Source organism: Carettochelys insculpta, chromosome 3 (assembly GCF_033958435.1).
Source record: "Carettochelys insculpta isolate YL-2023 chromosome 3, ASM3395843v1, whole genome shotgun sequence".
In the NCBI taxonomy this organism is placed as follows: Eukaryota; Metazoa; Chordata; order Testudines; family Carettochelyidae; genus Carettochelys; species Carettochelys insculpta.
The window spans coordinates 123,161,616-123,175,853 of NC_134139.1; the positions used below are offsets into that span (position 1 = coordinate 123,161,616).

The 14,238-nt window shown below is 43.0% G+C and overlaps 1 protein-coding gene across 7 annotated transcripts in view; it reads left to right on the forward strand.

Moving 5' to 3' along the window:
- FYN (FYN proto-oncogene, Src family tyrosine kinase) overlaps positions 1 to 14,238 on the forward strand; it is a 209,848-nt gene that overhangs the window by 98,897 nt on the left and 96,713 nt on the right. For 6 of the 7 annotated variants that reach the window (XM_074990728.1, XM_074990727.1, XM_074990726.1 and 3 more), the window contains one exon: positions 2,642 to 2,703. The exons of the other annotated variant lie outside the window; for it this stretch is intronic. The gene's annotated coding sequence lies outside the window, so the exon portion shown is untranslated. The remainder of the gene's footprint in view (positions 1 to 2,641; positions 2,704 to 14,238) is intronic. 7 annotated transcript variants of the gene reach the window in all.

Consider the following 14,238-nt stretch of genomic DNA (forward strand, 5'->3'; position numbering starts at 1 on the left):
CCACTTTCACTGAGGAAGGGAGAGCTTAGTTCACTGAGTTTCTGTAGAGTGAAGATGCTGAGCGTATCCAGAATAGTGATAATTCTGTAGTAGAACATAGGAGGTGATATTTTAGTTAGGTTTTACTGTTCGTTAGGTGTGCAAGATTCCCCTTATTTGCTGCTTCTGGCCCCTCTTGGTTCACTGGACTAGTATATGAGAAATGTCTTGGGTTTTTTCAGTCTCTTCTCCATCTCACTTTAGGACAAGACCAGTGACAGAAAGACTTAGAAATCCAAAATACTGCAGAGATAAGTTCACTGTTTTGGTTGGCAGGCCTCAATTTCTGTCTTTTGATGGTTTTTAAGATGTCTCAGAGCAGTAGCTGTGTTAGTTGTTACTAATGACTGATGTAGAGGGCTTACGTGACCTAATACGTGTTATTCTCTAAGGTGCCACAGGACTGCTTGTTGTTTTTAAAAGATCTGTTTTCGCTACTAGGAGGGCAAAGTATAAAATTGCTTCTTTCTGACAAAATGCAAGATAGATATAAAGAAATCCAAACAAACTTTGAACAGTAATTAAGAGGAAACTCTGCCAAGTCAGCAAGGAACAGGAATAACCATCTTTTTCTTTCACATGTCTTTAAAGATAATTATACCATACATCCCAATTTGAGATATTCACTATTCAAGAGCAACCAGAAGCCTGGCTCCTCTTAAGACTCTAACTGCTTCAGGTATTTGCATCATCCAAATTGTTTTGTGGATGAAGTAGACTTTTTAATTTTTTTTCTTTCTAATCCAAATTCGTAGTAACTAAGAGGGAAATGGACTGGACTAGAATTCTAGGTATCTTAACCAAGTCTCTGAAAATGCAATCTTTTTAAGTGTCTTCAGGAATTCCCTCCAGCTGTAAACATGGTGATTTTTATTTTCAAGATCCATAACAAGTATTTCTGCTCCTAATGCCTTGGAGGAAATATTTTCAGCTTTTATTTTCAGTCTGCCTGATAGGACTTGATGCCAAACCTTTATGTACCGTACCAAATTCTGAGCTGTTAGACTTGAGATATTCTACATCCACTTCCCATCCTGGTTCCACCGCACTGCAGAATCCAACCCAATTGGAAGGAAACTTTTAGATTTGGAGGCCCACTTTTAAATCAGGATTTTCCCATGCTGTAAATTCCTTCAGCAGTTTCTGTGTAAAAATAATTAGACAAACTGATCTGAAAAAAGCAGTCCAGTCCAGGAAATCATCTCTGTTTTCCTTCCTATAATGTGCATACCACAACTTTGAGAAGGTTTCTTGCATAATCTGACAACACAATAACCTCCGCAATGTTGCGGGATCACTAATTAAGACCCTTAAATGTTTCGTGCAGAATTTGTTGTTACTCCATCAGCTTTAGCTCCACAGTGGCCTTTACTGTGGAAAATCCGGACCCCTACCTTCGCTCTCTTAGAAAATTCTCTATGTGGGCTGCAAACTCAGCATGTTTTCTCCCTTTGCTTTTGGTTCAGACAAAACCTTTTTCCATGTGTTTTTGGTGTTTTAGTCAGATTCTTCTCACAAAGCTTTTTTATCAGAATGCATGCATGTGGAGTCTGTGTGCTTGAAGTTCTGAAGCCTTTCTGCTTACTGAAGGAGCTGGAAATCTCACTCATCTCCGTGTTGTGCTGAACTCTTAATACAAAGACACTCCAAAGTTCCTTTTAGTCACTGTTTTATATCATGACTTTTTTTGATGTAGGGGAGAAATCTGGAACGTGTAGTTACACATATGTCCATTTCTACTTACTAAACCAGTAGGTACTGTTGGCCGAGTCCTTTTCCTCCCCTCAGTTTTGAGTCTGTGCTTGTACTCTCTCCCAAATTTGTGTAATACAAAAACAAAGCTCTCTACTCCAAAATGTTTAAAAAAAAAGAGATTTTGACATTACTGCTAGTGTGCATTGTTAGTCAGCTTTGCCTAATGATTTAGCCCAAGGGAAAAATAGCTGTCACCTGAAATTTACTCAGTCTTAGGGAAACAGTGGCACTTGTCAGCATTACTTTTCCAGACTTGTCACACTGTTCCTGAAGTCTGTACTGATGTGTGTGTGTCTGGGGTTGTTTTAGTTTTTTAACCTTTTGCTAATTGCACTCCATTGTACATATAAATAAAATCTAAGGATTGGGTTTTTGAGACTGTTTCTTTTCTTACATCTGGCTTTCAAATCTACTAAAAGTTTAAGACAGATGTCAGGATTATAAAAAAAAAAACAACAGTTTTTATCCATTTGTATCCTTTACCAAGGAGAAAATCATCAGGTTGACCAATGTTTTAGGAATGGGGTTAATATAATTGGTAAATTTTCATCACTGGTGCTACCTGTTGCGTATTATTTACTTTTTGGTGCTGAAACAAATACCCAGCAGTCAATAACAGTGATCTGTCTGAGCAGTTCTGAAGGGATTCTGTAATTTAATATTTTGAGTAAAGAACTGATGGATTTCAGAAATGAGTTGTGAAAAAGTTATATCCAATTATCTCTTGCTTTAAAAAAAAAAAATTGTGTGAGGAGGGGCTGAAGTGGCAAAAGCACCACAATATAATTCACATAGTTTTAGTTGCAAAAATAAGTCATTCACTAAGCAATCCCCTCTCTCTTTTCAGGGCTTTTGTTTTAGAAGAAATGTGGTGAATACCAACTTACTTTAGCTGGGGGGGACATCCTGGTAAGTGCGGCTGCCTTTATTGCTTTTGTTTTGCATTGATGATTGTAAAAGAAAACTATTTTAACCCTTTTCATTTCCAGTTTGAAAACTATCTTAGCAGCAGCAGTAGTAGTAGTGTAACCCTTCTGCCAGAAGGAGTGGGCAGCATCCAGGGCCAGGTTCAACATCTTGGGGTTTCTTTTCATCCATCTCACACAGAACCAGCTCGAGCCCCCACCCGGTAGCCTGGGAAATTCACACACACTCCTGGGTGCCTTGGAGAGGCAATGCTTCTCCATTCACAACCACAGAGTCTGAGTGTAGAAAAGAAACTTTTATTGAAAGAGGCAGAGGAGTCACATGGCACTAGTTTGGGAAAATACCACACCCAGAGTTCATAACCAATCCTCATGTAACTGTCCCAGCTCAAATGGGACACATTCCCCAAATCCTTCAGCATTATTGAGCTCCTGCTGGCACATTCCTTACAGTAGTATCGCTCCTACATCTTGGCGCATAAGCCATTGACCATTCGCCAGCCTCCCCTGTCCTGGTCAATCTTTTCCAATTCTTACTTGACAATTTACTGAGTGGCTTCTGCTCTGTGCTGTTGCTTTGTAGAGTGCTCAAAACCCTCAGCTAAAACCTGAAGCAGGGGAATCATAAAGACCTATTAACACAAAACAAAAAGCAGTCAAGTAGCACTTTAAAGACTAGCAAAGTAGTTTATTGGGTGAGCTTTCGTGGGACAGACCCACTTCTTCAGACCATATCCAGACCAGAACAGACTCAATATTTAAGACACAGAGAACCAAAAACAGTAAGCAAGGAGGACAAATCAGAAAAAGATAATCAAGGTGAGCAAATCAGAGAGTGGAGGGGTGGGGGGGGAGGATCAAGAATTAGATTGAGTTAAGTATGCAGACAAGCCCTTATAGTGACTCAGAAAGTTCACATCCCGATTTAAACCATGTGTTAATGTTCCGAATTTGAATATAAATGACAATTCGTCCGCTTCCCTTTCTACAAAAGAGCGATAATTTCTTTTCAGTAACACACACACCTTGAGGTCATTGACAGAATGTCCCATTTCATTAAAATGTTGACTAACTGGTTTGTGGATCTGGAGTGTTTTAATGTCTGTTTTGTGCCCGTTGACCCTTTGTCTAAGGGAGTTAGAAGTCTGTCCAATATACAAAGTATCTGGGCATTGTTGACACATGTTGGCATATATGATGTTAGTGACAATGGGTCAACGGGCACAAAACAGACATTAAAACACTCCAGATCCACAAACCAGTTAGTCAACATTTTAATGGAATGGGCCATTCTGTCAATGACCTCAAGGTGTGTGTGTTACTGAAAAGAAATTAAGTATCAGAGGGGTAGCCGTGTTAGTCTGGATCTGTAGCAGCAACGAAGGGTCCTGTGGCACCTTATAGACTAACAGAAAAGTTTAGAGCATGAGCTTTCGTGAGTTAACTCACTTCCAGCATCTGAAGAAGTGAGTTAACTCACGAAAGCTCATGCTCTAAACTTTTCTGTTAGTCTATAAGGTGCCACAGGACCCTTCGTTGCTGAAAAGAAATTATCACTCTTTTGTAGAAAGGGAAGTAGACGAATTGACATTTATATTCAAATTTGGCACATTAACACATGGTTTAAATCGGGATGTGAACTTTCTGAGTCACTATAGGGGCTCGTCTGCATACTTGGCTCAGTCTAATTCTTGATCTTCCCCCCCACCCCTCCACTCTCTGATTTGCTCACCCTGATTATCTTTTTCTGATTTGTCCTCCTTGCTTACTGTTTTTGGTTCTCTCTGTGCCTTAAATATTGGGTCTGTTCTGGTCTGGCTGTGGTCTGAAGAAGTGGGTCTGTCCCACGAAAGCTCACCCAACAAACTATTTTCCTAGTCTTTAAAGTGCTGCTTGACTGCTTTTTGTTTTGATAGCGTATAGACTAGCACGGCTCCCTCTCTGTTACTATAAAACAAAATAGTGGGTGGTAGCTGTCACAGTTTCAGAATAACGCCAGTATCTTGCACCTTTGTGGTCCACTCCCAGAATACTCCGTCAGGGCTCCTGCAAAACAATCCCACCCCACAAGAGCTGAAAATCTGTTCATAAAATAAGAGAGAACAAGTGGATCTGACAAACAGGAGAGGGCACCAGTAACAATGAGGTGATTAACTCTCTCTTGTTCTGTGCCTGTCTCCTCCCCATGCTCACAGGACCCTTCACTTTCAGAATCTAGTCATCCTATCTGCAACACAGACTTTTGATCCAACATGCCAGTCTTGTGGGAATGCAACATGACTAACAGCTTGCAAGAATCCCAGGTCTATAAGCTGCCAAACTGTCTCCCAGGCTGTTACGGACCCTTCTGCTAGAGTCGTGAGGAGAGCATAGATTTTAAGTGGTTTCCAAGAGAGGGTGTTGTGGGAGGAGGAGGATGTAACATGCTCATAATAAAAGAAACCCTGAAAGCTTTCTCTTCTTCCAGGCTTCTTGTTCCCCACTTACCTATTACATTGTCTTTTCATGATGCTCTCACACCACCCCAAATTCAGAGGCCCTGCCGCAAAGCAGTAGACTCTGCCCTGCAGCTGCTTGCGGGAGAGGCCCAACCCATTCTGTTCAGGTATCAGGAAGCCCCATTCCTCTTTCTGTTCCTATGAAAACACCAGCAAAAGTCTAAAGCGCTAGTCACCCTCCAAACTTGACTTGAGATGAGGTTGGCCAGGGATTCCCTTCAAGAAAGGACATGCAAACAGCAAATGAGAGTCTACTCCATTCTCTGCTGTTGGATGATTTCAGAGTAGAATTGCCTGCCACGATGTAAATCTAAAACTCAAAGATGAGGCTCTGAAAACGCTGTTTTTTTCCCCAGCAGAAGAAGGGATGTATGCCTTTGTTTTGTGTGAAAAGAGCTGGATTAGCCAATGTACAATTTAAAATAGATTGTGTAACATAACACAAAGTGCATCCTCTGCTATTGAAGGTGAGGAAATAACAGCAAAAGCTTTGCTAATATCAGAATTTAACAAAGAACATTAGATACATTCTAAAACCTGTACAGTTGTACTTAAACAGTATGGATATTTTTATTTTAAGCATTTTTCTGATGCCAGTTCAGCTTTTGTACTGTGAATCATGTATGATGTGCAATTGCAGCTACATCACACACAAGGAGAGGCAGAGTAAGAATATTTTTAAAATTTGTCCACATACCCCAGGATTTAAAGCAATGAGCCTGAGAATAGTGCCCCATGGGACTTCTCTGCAGTGATTTGTTACCACTGTAGCAGATGGAAATGGGGGATAACACAAGCAGCTAATGATCCACAATGAAAGTCTTTAAGATGGCAGCTAAACTAAAGGAGCCAAGGAGTGCCCAGAGGCCTCCTGGATTGGAAGATTCTAATATTTTATGTGTATCAAGTCACAAGGGCTAGGGAGTACATCTGGGCAAAGCCACAGTCCAAGGACAATTGTCCTTCACACTAAAGAAATGGTCCATCAACAGACTTAGGTACTTGGATTGCTCTGGTAAATTGAATTTCAGTGAACGAGAATGCAGCAATTTAAGTCCAGTCATAGAGCACAGTGATTGGTCTCTGGGAGAAGGACACCAGTAACAATGAGACAGCTTTCTAGTCTCAGGGGAGGGAGCAAGGTGTTGATAAGCCTGGAGAATGAGAAATCAATCGCAGGGTGTTTTGAGCAGATGCCTTGAAAGTGAGAGTCAGTCATGAGGTTGTGGGTCCACTGAAATTCCAAACAAAAGGGAACAGAGTTTTCACAGAAAGCTAAAAGCCCCTCATCAGACAGTGCAGGCACACTTGCAATCAACTGGAGCTTCAGCTTGAAGTTCATTTCTTTTTTCCCTGGCCTTGGAGATTGACAGATCCTGAGGAAGGCTCCTCCTTGTTGGCGCAAATTGGTCAAGGAATTGTGGTACCCTGATCTCATAAATTTGCCTATGGGAAGATCCATCAGATTGCTGGTCACAGAGTATCTACTTAGGCAACTTGCCTGAGCTCCAGCTCACTTCAGCATTTTATGGCCTGGCTGCTAAGTAGCTGAGTCTCAAATCTTAGAGGATTGTCAACTAGCCAAATCTGCCATTCTGTGGTTTGAAAACAATCTACTTTCCTGACCTACTTACAAATGTAGGAGAATGAAAGTAGACCACTAGCAGGCTACACTTCCTGGAATTTCTGCAAGCTCATCTACACTTCAGCGTGTGGTAGTTCCATTCTGTGCTCCTACTGGCTGAAGTCTGGGGTTCTGTTGTTCTCTCAGCCCCTCACTTCAGTTCCCTCTGCTTGTACCTCGTGGTGTTTCCTGTGGCACTTGTTAAGGCAGAAAGTTCAGGGAACTTTAGGTCCTATCTTATAAACAGACTTTATGTGGGGAAGCTATATCTCCCTGTCTCAAATACAGCATGGGGAGATACATGGGGGGAGGGGGGCAGCAGCTCCTCCTGGCTGCACCAAGCCTCGGGGAGCCACCGCTCCCTCGCCCCAGCCCTGGGGAAGCAGCAGCCACAGGAGTTCTTGATGCAGAGCCCTGGGGCAGTGGCAGTCTGGAGCCCTGGGACAGCAGAGGCCTGCAAGAACTCCCAGCCCATAGCCCTGGGGAAGCAGCGGCCCTGGGTGCTCCCCACCTGGAGCCCCGGGAAAGTGGCAGTCGTGGGCGCTCCCTCCCCCACCGCCAAGGGCCTAAATATGAGGCAATTTGTCCCATTTAAAAAATAAGTCAGAATGCCTTTTTGGCATTCCAAATTCGGGACCATCCTGCCCAATACAGGACGGTTGATCACCCTAACTTCATGATATTTTCTTGAGGTGCTCTGCCTGGATTCAGACCATGGACAGTTTCTGTGTTTTGTTTAAGGAAAGAAATAATGTATCCGACTCTTAAACTCTAATCCACTGAATCACAAATGAGAAGGAGAGTCTGCACTGCTGGCCATTAAGAGAGCTCTCTGAATTTATCTTAACATAGCAGCGCAGCTAAGAGGCTGAAGTTAGTCATCTTGCATTGAGGTCCTAGAAAAGGTCATTTGATCTCCAAATGTAAAATTTCATAATGGATTAAGGAGCTGATTAGAGACATGTACTTCAGTCCTGGGAGGAATTTCTCAGATGAATATAACAACCACTCAACCAGACTGATGGTGTTTTTCTGGACAGGGTGACTAGTGGCATCTTGTGATAAAGATTCGATAAAGCTCCTCCTTGGATGTCACTGCAGGTATCTGCCAAGCATTAATAAGTTTGAACTATGTCATTTTAGTGCAGCCTTCGGCAGAAAAGTGCTGCAAACAGTTATCAGATGCTAGTCCCTCCCAAGTAAATTTCCTACTTAGGGAAGGCCCAAGTATCTGGACTGGTACAGAAGAGAGAAATACTCTTTGCATATTAGTTTTCTATTTTCAGTCTCTTTCACATAGTCCAGAGCTTTCCTACCAGCTATTACACTTGAACCTCTTTAATCCAGCAATTTTGAAAAATAAACTGTGCCAGATCATGGCATTTTTGAGACCATGGATGTTCATGTATAGCTTTTGTTTTGAAGGTGAAAATAAAACCATTTTGCAGAGAACTGAATTTTATTTCATTTATAACATAGGTGGCAATATATAAAAGGTCTAGGAGGAAGGGTGCAGAAATGCACTGGGGTGGAGGTGCGTGTGTGGGGGGCGGGCAGGAACGTGCTACAAAGTGATGTGGGATCTGGGAGGGAGGTTGCATGAGCAGTGTGGGGTACACGGTCTGGGCATGAGGGGATGGGACAATTACCTGACACACTGCTCCACTCTGTTATGGGAGCAGCAGGGGGCTGGAGGGAGCCTCTGGAGAAGCACTTCGATGTGCTGCTGATCGCCAAACTGGGGGGGAGTGGCAGTGTGCAGTGCTGCTTCCTCATCCCCCACCATGATCTGAACCCCAGGTGTTCCCATATTAGGGACACCCAGATTACAGAGATTCAAGTGTGCCACAATGCCCTTGCATAAAATTAGTTATCTTTCTTTTGTGTTTATCCACTTAATTTTTCCATGTGTAATCCATGCGTATGCAATGTGTCTCTGTCCACTGTAAAGAGGTCTGGACCACAGAGAGCTTTGAGTTCACTGAAGTGATTGCTTAAAGGACATATTTTTAGCTCAGCAGTAAAGGCTCGTGCTTTCATTTCTAGAGGACCTGATGTTCAGTCCCTGCAAACAACCCATCAAGTGTTACCACATTACATTGTTCTGCTGTTGACGTTTCAGCTAAAATCTGTTGTACTGACGGCAAGTGTCAGGAATTAAAGGTGTTATAAGCTTTTGCTGTTCAACATTAAAACAGTGATACAAAGTTATGGGGAGGTAGATTCCTACGGAGCTGCTGCTTTGCTTGGTTTCTTTGCAAAGACCTGAAAGTGTTCATTGTGAAGCTGAAAGTTTCCTGATGAAAGAAGGAACCAGAAATCAAAACCAGCGTTTATACTGAACCTTACAATGAGTAATTATGCAAAACAAACAATCAAAAACTATTAAAGTCTCCCACCTTTTGGAAGCAAAATATTAATGTCTCATTTCCATTTTGGTGAAAAGGAAAGTGCTAATTTTATTCAGCTGTAACGTCACATTCCATTCAAGGGCATCCTCTGGCTGAGCCTTTTCTGTTCAAACAAGGCAAGACTGTGGCCACTTCCTCTCAGCGTGCTAATGCAAATCAGTTGATTGCAGGATTCAGTGACGAGTCAAACCAGTGAGAAAGAGGGTCAGAGGAAAGAAGCGGGTCAGAAAATTCTAGACAGACAAGACTCATGTTACCAGTTCCACAGTGGCATAGCCAAGGGTCTCAGTTGCAGGGATGCTCCTCCACAGCCCTAAGATGCAACGTGCCCACTGGGGACAGAATCCTTGACAAATTTAGCATCAAAGCCTAGCAAACCACCACTGACTTTGTGCAAACTGAAAAGTTACAGCTTGGCCAAATTTGGCCATTTTTTTTCCCCATAGACAGTAACATTCCCTGACACAAAGGTCACCCCTCTGCCAAATTTTCAGTCCCTGCTCCAAAACATAGAGGTGCTAAGGCTCCTTAAAGAAAAGGTGGCCAAAATTTTTTCTTTAACAAGGGTGAAATTTACTTTTTCTTCAGTCGTTCACAGAAGCAGCAGAACTATTTTGGTTGAAATTTTTAAAAACTAAATTCTGTCTGAGTAGAGACCCAATGTAGGAAATATCTGACCAAGAGGCTAAAGTTTGTTACAATTATAAGCAAATAAGAACCAGATCTTGAAATGGGAAATAGCACACAACCTTGGTAGACAGTGCTATGAGCTGTGCCTGTAGAAAGGGTTTGATATGCTCTGATGAAGAATGCCATACAACAATGTATTATAAAAAGGGATAGAGAGGTAGTGGTATAAAAAGGTATAGAGAGATTTATCTGTGAGACGTTTGGGTGATGTGCAATAAACGAGGTAGAGGCTATACGCTGAAGTTAAAAAGAAATATTAAAGAGCTTCTCTTTCATTGGCCATCATCCTACTCAATCAGGAACGTTTCTGTAGAAAAGAACTTAACATATAAGACTGTATTCATATGAACACACATGAGCTCACAGCAGCAGATCCCAAACTTTTTGGCATCCCACCCCTCTTTTGATTTCTGAGAAACCCTCACACCCCCCCACCTCTTCTTTACCATCATCCAACCCCCCTTTTTAACAAAAAATTTAATTTGTAGTTTAAAAGAAACACAAAAACTTGATATAAAAATGTTATTTAAAATTAGCACATAGTTTTTCTTGGCCCCTTGAAAGTGCCTGATGTAGCCCCATGCCAGCAGCCAGAGCTGCCTCTGCCAGCTGGCCACCCACCTCAAACCTACGCTGCCAGAGCCACCCACCTGAGCCCCGCACCACAAGGGCCAGCCACTGGGGTCAGCCGCCCAGCCAAGCCCGATGCTGCCTGGGCCAGCCACACCTACCCACCAGCCCAAGCTACCCAAGCCCCATGTTGCTGAGGCCAGCTGCCAACATACCAGCCTGAGCTGCCTGAGCCCTGCTCTGCTGGGGCCAGCCTCCTGCCTGCCAGCCTGAACCCAGGCTGCTAATGCCAGCCACCTGCCTGAGCCCGGCGATGCCAGCCCCAGCTGCCCAAGCCCCATGAATCTTGCAAGCCAGGTTCCTGCCTGAGCCCCTCCCCTCCCACAAAGCCAGGCACCACCAGCTCCTCGCTCTTACTCCATCCGCATGCCCCTTACTTGAACCAGGCACCCCCAGCTCCCTCATCTAACCCCAACCTCCTCCCCCTCCAACCCACACTCCCCTTGGCACATGGGTCTTCCCCAGCTGCCTGCTTTTTATAGGGGCTGTGCCAGGTCACCCACATAAAATGCCAGGGACTGAGAGCCAGAAGCAAAGGGTGGGGAGAGTGATGGGGGGGGCTGGATCACCTCATGCCCCCCTGGAATTTCTTCATGCCCCTCCAGGGGGGTACGCCCCCCAGATTGGAAACCCATGGCTTACAGTTAATGTTGTACATGTAACTATAAATTCATCACTTTCTGACAGCTGAGCCTTATACTTCATAGGACTTCAGCAATGCGTCAGTTCAGTGGGTGTTTGGTTTTGTCAGAAATTATTGGCTTTACATCAATATTGATTTCATACAATACAGCATACGATTTCTTAACCATTTAAAGATGATAAGCCACAGCATCTTTTAGAGGGGTTTTTTTTTTTTAATCAGCGGTAGTTGAGGCTCATAAATCCAGAAGAAATGCAGAAGCTTGCGTGGTAATGTTTCAGAAGAAGTTTGTTTTCCTTATGGGATTTATTTGAAGAGATGAGCAGTGCCTTTTGTGAAACGTGTTTTTGGATTTCCAAACCTTGCGTTTTGGTTTTGTAATATCTCCGCAGAAAGGGTATGGCAATATTGTGGGCACAGATATCTTCACTGCATTCTAAACACACTATCACAGGGGTTGGCAGCCCCCAGCACGTGTGCAAACAGTGGCATGCAAACCAATTTTAGTTGGCACGTGGCTGGATTTTGGGCCTCTTCCCCCCCACCCCGTGCAGCACGGGAGTGGGCTGGAAGATGGGGCTGGGGCCGGGGCCCCCATCGTGCGGGGCTGGGGCCACAGCTCCGATGGAGGCCCCCATGTGGGACTGGGGCCAGAACTCCCACGGAGCCCCAGGCACAGAGCTGGGGCCGGGACCCCCAGAGCCTGTATCATGGTGCAGGGCTTGGGCTGGAACCCTCCTCAACCTTCTGTAGGTTGTTTTTTCCCCCCCGTCTTGAGCTGGGGGTGGGTGTTTGGGTTCTGGCCAGGAGCTCCAGTGTAGGGGCAAGCTGAGCATGGGTGTTTGGGGTGTGGGAGGGAGGGAGGGTGCCAGAACAGGCTGAGGGTGGGGGTCTGGGCAAGAGCAGGGTGGGGTGGTTTGGGTAGGAGAAGGGGGCAGGAGCCGGCTGGGTGAAGGGGGGCGCTTATCTCCCTGCACTGTTATTGCTGCCCCTTCCCCCAACTGGTGGAGGCCTCCTGCCCAGGGCTGGCAGCAGCTCTGCACTTCTGGCCACTGGGGCTCCCTACCTCGGGCCATCAGCACTCCGCTTCCAGCCTGTGGGACTTCCTGAGACCTTGGATGTTGCCAGAGCAGAGGATCTGGGATAAGAGACATTCACGCTGTATGAAAATCCCAGATGTTTTTAGATATTTAAAAAGCCCAGCTGGATGGAGGTTTAAAGATCGAAATGGTAAAGCACTGCATCTTTATTAATGAAGGTCTTGTAAATAGGACTATTAGTGACTTTAGAAAGTATCACCAGCTGTCAGACCTACATAAAGAGCAAAAGACCAAATTTCGGCACTCTGCCTTAGAAAGGTTGCTGATCCCTACACCATTATATTACTTTAGCTTTCTTACACCCTTTTCTCACACCCTGCTCACCCACCCACCCTTGTTGGTTTGTAATCTCTTCTTTGCTTTGAGAAGTAAGAATTATAAAAATCTATTCAGGAGAAGATTTAATATCTCTCCTTTGGATGACGAAGTTTGAGTCTTTTGGGGCATGAAGTTTGTAGTGATGAGTTTGCTGAACTCAAAGATAAGTTGTTCCTGGTCATTCTGGATGGCTTCCCAGGTTTTTGTGACTGAAAAAGATTATGAAGATCATATGTTAGCGAGAATTTTCAGCATGTCTGAAAAGCCATGTCATCTTATCCAGTTGCAAAACAAAACAAAAGCAAATGGAGCTGCACTCAGAACAAGATTAGATTCCTGCCTCATCTCTCATTCCTTGGGCCAGCTGGAACTGAAATGCTGTGTAGAGCATCCTGAATTGTTTTGCAGCAATCCCTGTGGCAAACCAAGTAGCAGCCATTTACGGGGGCGGATAAAACTTGATTATTTAAAATTAAAAAAAAAAGATTAATGCCAGATTTTGGCATTTTAAATTAAATAGCTTTTATTTTAAAGATGATTTAATCTATTTAAAAATTTAAATTGTCAGCCTGTGAGAAGATCTACATTTCTTTTAATCTAGTAAAATCTTTTAAATTAAAGACAAAACATATTAAGCAGTATGTGTTTCCTACAAAGTTTTCAAGGAAGACAAACTACTGAATGGACCAAATTCACCTGACTTTATAGAAGGACTAAACCAACTTTTGACAATAGTAGTCTTTTCTGTAGGTACAGAAGGAGCATATTTTCTTCATTTCACCCTATTCAGTTTGTTCAATGTAATGTCTACGTTGCTGAAACTTAAACCAGTTGAAAGAGCAAGAAAGTTCATTTTCACCTTCCAATCTATAAATGAAAAGCTAGGCGTGAAATTTATTAGTTCTAAAATTTTGAAGGACATGGTGACTAAAAGCAATCAGTTCAGTCCACTAACGAGAGAACTCTGCCTTTGTTTAATAAATCAGTTTGGTTTAAATGCAAAACTTTTTCTTGTGTCTCTAGCATTTAGGTAGTTTTATTTAATAAAAATGTGGCATTTCTGTGCTTTAATTTAATTTGAATTTATATCTTTATTTAATAAAATAAATCAGAAATGAAAAATTAGTCTAGTAACTGGGAAATGCATCATTCACTATTTTCTAATTAAAAAAAACACCTGAGAAACTGAATAAAGTGAAGTTCAACTAAGTAACTGCTTAAAATAAATATGTATAGATATAGCATAGGCTGACATGAAATTCAGTGTTTCTTCTTGCCAAAGGTTCTATTTTAGTAGCAAAACAAGAAGTGTCAGGGTCACCCACTAATGAGAATCAGTCTTTCTTTAGAAAAATAATTAAATTTCAATTGCAAAAGACTATATTTCAGTCAGGGTTTTTTGGTTCCTGATTTAAATCAATCCATGCTGACGTGTGGACTATGAAAGAGTTGTCCCATATAAGCTTCCTTTTTGGCCTTCCTGGTGGCTATATGCATTGCTAGATAGGTCTCAGAGCCTTCTTTTTTGATTCTCTCCACAACCCTCATCATATACAGTCTTTTAGTAAGACAAGGTGCAGCCAGACTCTCATGCGGCGTTCCTA